This window comes from Rhea americana, unplaced genomic scaffold (genome assembly GCF_003343005.1).
Source record: "Rhea americana isolate MKP2758 unplaced genomic scaffold, rheAme1 scaffold_262, whole genome shotgun sequence".
In the NCBI taxonomy this organism is placed as follows: Eukaryota; Metazoa; Chordata; class Aves; order Rheiformes; family Rheidae; genus Rhea; species Rhea americana.
Window position 1 is genome coordinate 810,512 of NW_028186382.1, and position 5,862 is coordinate 816,373.

Here is a 5,862-nt window from a genome sequence, read left to right on the forward strand (position 1 = left end):
AAGGGGGAAGGGAGGGAGGAGAAATGGTCAAAGGCAGACCGCACCTTTTCACAGTCAGCAGGGGAAAAAAAATCAGAGCAGAGGGTGGCGTGGGGCTAGGGAGGAGGGAGGGAGTGCTTCTGTGCTTAGGCTGGGCGATGCAAACTCAGCTTCACAGCTATTCACCCGGCACTGCAGAAAGGCCTGCTGCAGCGTCCTGGGAGGAAATCAAACGGCACCTTCCAAATATAGCTCCTGCCATGCATCTGCCCCAGCGAACAATGCAGGTATCCCAAACACGTGCTCCCTTGTGGGCTCCACTTAAAATAGGCTGGCCCTCTCCCTGCCAGCACTGGAGCCAACCTTCAGGGACCAAGCAGGGCGAACAGATGGCCCCTGGCCTGGGGCGGGTGCCTGGAGGGAGGGGAGCGCCAGGCACCCACCCGAATTCCCAGCAGACATCCCGCCAGCCAGCCGCATGCCTCCCATCCCAGCAACGCCTCAGTACGGAGATGGAGAAAGCAAGCAAGGAAGCAAGCAAGCGCAGCTCCCCCTGCAAGGCTGGCATGCTGGCAGCATTTCCCGTGCAAAGGCACGCTGGAGGCCAAGCGTGAGAAAGGCGGCCTCGTGGTATTCGTCTCTTGGAAAGGGCAGCGTCAGTGCCACACTCTGTCGGTGCCAGGCTGGGGAGGGATGGCTGAGCCGGGCAGAGGGAGGGAGGAGGAGGAAGGAACGGATGCTCTGCCTCTCCCTGGAGGACTAACCCGCCGAGATCTGTTTATTAGTGGGATCAGACGCTGCTTACCGCTTTAAGGACAAGGGGTTTTTTTTGGTTCTCGTTTTGTAGCTGCTGTTTTAATTAAAAAAAAAAAAAGCAGCCTCTCAGCATGGCACTCACGGAATATGCGCAGGCAGATGCTCCACTGCCCTGGTGCCAGAGCTCTCGGGTATATTCCTGCAGCTGGCATGGCTATGCCCAGGGGAGCTGGCACCAGCGATGTGCCCATGGGGAACAGGGGCTCAACACCACGGAGTGGGATTGAGAGAGCATCAGGATGGGTGCCGGCAGGAGAAGGAGGAGTGCCCCTTCATCTCACACCACCTTGCCCAGGCAACCCAATGTTATCTAGCCCTCATTCTGCACCTGTCCTGCGACAGTCCCAGCCTGCGGGGCAGACGGGGGGACATTGCCCAGAAGGCAGGGTCACCCCCCCAAAGTGGAGCTCCCTTGGGTGCAGGGGTGCCTTCTCCAGCCCAGAGCTAGGGCAGTCCTGCTCTGACCCCAGTGGCCACAGCTCCTGGAGCAGGGCTGGGGCCACAGCACACACAGGCGCACGGAGGCGAGCGGAGCTGGGGCCCAGCTCCAGCCAGTGGTGAAGCCAGGTCATTCCCAGGAGGGAGCGACCACTTCCTGCTCCAGCTGGGCCAGCTCTGTCCCTGCGCTTCGCTCCCCAGCCGCCCCAGGGCCAGCAGCCATCTGGCCCTGCGAGCTGGCAACCAACTCTGCGGCACTGCGTGGCCCTTGGAGCGGGCCTGGACAAACAGCTTGGCCCAGTGGCCGCCCCCATGCTCGCTGTGGCCGGCTACGGCTCCGACACCGCAAGGGAGGGGAGCACATTCCTGCGTGGAGGGCTCCTGGCCCGCCCTACTTGCGTCGTCCCCCTCCAGGGACCATGGGCCAGGAGGCCGGAGACGGCTCCCGCCGCCTGCCTTGCCGCGAGTTTTTCCTTTCCACCCTCCGGCGCCACGGGGGCACGGCAGCCGCTGCCTCTGTGCTTCCTGCGGAGGCTGGCCTGACCCCCGCGTGTCCTCCCAGGAGGGGCCAGGGAGCCGGGCAGAGGACTGAGAAAGGCAGGTTCACTCTCTGCCGCGTTTCCTGGCCGCGGCTAGGAGCGTCCCTTTGTCCCTGACTGCTATAATTGGCCTTCCCATCTCGCGTCCCACTCCCCCTCCTCTGCCTGGGATCCTTAGCTGGAACCGTATATAAATCAGAGCAGGATGGGTGCAGGCTGCGAGCAGCCTTTCCCCTGGCCCTCCCTGCTCTGCCGAGCGGCTCCCCCACAAGCCCCGTGGTGCTGAACTGACCGTCACTTTGCTGAGGAGTCAGCACTGGGCACCAGTGCCCATGCGCGGTCACTTCATGGCAAAGCCAAGATCCAAAAGAGATCTGCCAGCTCAGTCAGAGACTGTTTGCAGGGCACTGTTGCAGGCAGCGAAGGAATTTGCTTATTAATGTCTTATTTCTAATTGTGGCCAGACCTGAGCACAGAGCTGCTTCCTGGGAAAAGCCTTTGGTGCTGGCCAAGAGAATAGGTGCAAGAAGAATTTGCTTGTGCCTTTTTTTTCTTCTTTTTTCAAGGGTTGGCAGTTAGAAAGATCAGTGTGCGTGACACAAAGAAAGCTGTACTAAGGCAGCTCCCACGCTCCACAGCTCAGATTTCTCTGTCCAGTGGAAACTAGTTTACCCAGTCTTTTGTTCTAGCATCAGTATGGAAGATTTGGGTAAAGTTAGGTAAAATCTGAAATCTTGCTCTGTATACATCTCTCTGAAGTAGCTGTATAGTTTTTGAAAAACAGACATATTCTGTTCTTCAGCTGGTCTATCTAAACCAGCATCAAAATGGCTACCAAAACTCCACTTCAGTACAAGAAAAATGTCAATCCTTCATTCAATAATGTTTTTATTGCTTCTTTTTTTCCCAACAAAGTCCCAGAAGTTTCAACAGTATCAATTTTACATCATTTTTGAAAGCCCCCTTTTGAGTGAAGGAACAAATTTTTTTGTGTAAAAAAAAATATGTTCTCCCAAGAAGCCGAATAAAAATGGCATTGTGAGGTTTGGTAGTTAGTGGTGCTCTTGGTTCCAGAGCGCACGTGGATAGGGCTTTTTCTGTCCCTTGCAGACCTGGCCCACACCACACAGACACTCGCCTTTTCATTGCATACAAGAAAGGTGCTGTGAGGGCAGTGTAGCCTTTCATAGCTGCATACACAGTCCCGTCTCCCATGCTGGGAGTTTACTTACCAGTACTCATTTCTTTTGAGATCACAAGGAGGAATTCTAAGGACGAATTGGTCTCTCCTCTTCCTTCTTTGCTAGGTTAGCCTGGTGAGCTCCCAAAGAGAAAGGAAGCTCTCTCTTTGAAAGAGGGAGCTTTTTTTGGCTAAGTTCCTAATGCTCCCAAGAGCGGATGTACTGAGTAAGAAATTGGTGTATGTTTCCTTCCAGAGCAGAAAGCACAGCAAGGAAGAAGGTGAGAAGGCACATGGGAAGCGGCAGATCACCAGATCTAAGTTTACATCAGTGTGCCATACACATGAAAATGCAGTCTCATGTCCTCCTGTTAAGGAGGTTCATACAGCTGCTGTCTCCGAATGGAAAAGATGTGGGTTGCCTGGTAGCAATGGCCAGCTTGACCTTCAGTATCCAGTTCGTAGACTTGAATAATATTAAATCAATGCATGGAGCTGAATCTTATTCTTTCCTGATCTTTTTCCATCAGCTCATTAAAATAATTGCTCTCAGGTGTGACAGTCATACAAGGACCAGGATGCTTGTCACATGTGCTGTTCAGTGGCTTCTTCCTTTCCATTAAACCTACCAGATCTAAGTCTTTTTTGCCAAATTTTTGCTAGTTCTTGATCATCCCAGTGTCCCAACAGATCCAATGCCCCAAACAGTATGTTTTCTGGGCATTCAGATCAGCAGGCTCTGTTCTTTCGGGGATCCCCAGTGAAGTTGGTTAGCTGCTGCCCGTTGGAAGATTCAGCTAGTTATTTTACTGGCTTTACGTCCAAAATGTTAATTATTTGCAACCGCAGGTGGTATTGTCCCTTATTATTACACGGCTGATTTGCAACTAATCCTTCATCATCTAAAACCCTCTGTCTCATCCTGGCATCCCTGTTCACTCAGAATCCCCTCAACCTCCACATGCCCATTTCTTTATTCCTCCTACATAAACCAAGTTACAATTCTCAGGACTGAATCAAAGCAGAAGTCCTTGATTTTGGTCCAATAAAGACCAACAAATCTGGAGTTGAGATTTGAAGTCCCCCTCCCTGGGCAGAATGAATCCTGACTAGCCAAGAAGAGCTCAGACTGTGCCCAAGACTACAGGGGGTCCCTGCCATCTCTGCATTTGTTACCCCCAGCTGGGATTGGAGATGGCTCTCTGTGCAGGCTGGGTTTTGGGTTGCTCCCCGCTGTTAGAGCAGTACAAAGGACCCCTCCCTGCTGGAGACCAGACCCAGCATTTCTAGCGTGTGACTTGTAACCCGCCAAGCCAGCACTGGTCCTTCACACGCTGTGAATGATAACACAGAGTCACAGCCTATTGTTTGCAGGCCGTTTCGCCAGTTTGTCAAGTTTGTGGTTGCATTTTAATCCTGACGCCTTTTCAAAGCCAGGCTGCGTATTGTGTGGGCATAAGAATTCTTGACTTGCAAATCCCCATTAAATTCAACCTTTTGGGGCTATTCCATGGTGATTGTCCACACACTGAATTGGGATGGGGAGTGGGGGGAGTTTCTTACCCCCTGCCAGGAATAACAAGCAGATGAGAAGCAGCACAAGACAGTGTAGGGACTCAAGAAGCCTGGCACAGAAAAGGTGGCAGCAATGGTGAGTGTGAATCTGGATACAGTACTCAGTAATGGGGTGTATACTGAGGCATTGTGCTACTGGGGCAAGATGCCAGTTTGCCAGCTCTCTTATCCCTTGACTGCACACTCAGTTTGGTGCCTGGAGCCTTTAGAAAACATATGCCTGCTTTGGCAAACAGGGGTCAAGCATCCCCTGTTGCCCAGTTGCAGAGCCAGTCCTAGGCCAAGGGCTGAGAAGGTGGGATGAAGATTGAGAGGACTGGCATGGGACAGCAAAACCCTGCCTGTCCTGCAGTGTTGGTCAATAGCTGGACTTTGTCATATGTGTGACTTTAGCCTTTTCCTATGAATCTCAGTCTGTTCTATAGTTTGGGAAGCAGTTGGTGGCCCCTGCATTCTTGAAGCACAGACGTTGCCCAGATCCATCTAACGCAGACGCAGAGTGTGTCTGGCTGTGTCCATGGGGGTCTAGACTCGATGACCCAGGCAGTCCTGTCCAGTCCTCTTGTTGAATGCAAGCCAGCCTCATGTCCAGTGCAGAGAACAATAGGCAGTCTGTATACAAGGAGCTGGGCCTCATGCCTCAGCTCTCCTACAGACTGTCTGAACCATCCTCAGACCAGTTCAGCAACTTCTCAATGCAACTGGGTTGTTKTTTTTTCATTAAAAACCACTCATTTGTCAAAGCTGAAGTGTTTCATAGAGCTGTATCATTTATACAGGCTTTTGCCAAAAGTTGGGCAGACTTTTGGTGGCAGCATGCCTTATTTCCTAATCCTTTGCCTAGCAGATGGCCTCAAAACCCAGGTTCCCAGGATGCCTTTGGGCTTCCAGCTCAGAACCATGGACTTCGAGGTTCTGAAGTCTGTGCTCAGCAGGAGCCAACAGGAAGATAAACTGTGATTCCCTGCTCTGCTGGGAGGACAGCAGCTTGAAGTATCATTTCACCTGGGACTCCATGCTGCAGGAATGCCCCGTCTCTCCCCATATCTGCTGGAAGCTGCTCCAGTAACCCTGGGGAGCCAGGGCAGCATGGAATATGTCAACTGATAGCTCTGCTTTGTTTAAGGGGGAAAAAATCCACAATCCCTGGTCCTCCTCTCTGGTGATCTCAATGTCGCAGTGCCTCAGGAGGCAGCAATGTGCCCTTGTGGCCAGGAACGCCAATGGTCTCCTGGGGTGCATTAGGAACAGTGTTGCCAGCAGGTCGAGGAAGATGATCCTGCCCCTCTACTCAGCTCTAGTGAGACCTCATCCTGAGTACTGCATCCACTTCTG

General features: G+C 52.6%; 1 long non-coding RNA gene across 1 annotated transcript; it reads left to right on the plus strand.

The window, feature by feature from the left end:
* The first annotated feature begins 356 nt into the window (after positions 1–356).
* Positions 357–3,452, plus strand: LOC146594313 (uncharacterized). Its single transcript, XR_014896209.1, has 2 exons — positions 357–650; positions 3,209–3,452. It is a non-coding gene; the product is annotated as an uncharacterized LOC146594313 (long non-coding RNA).
* Positions 3,453–5,862: the final 2,410 nt, after the last annotated feature.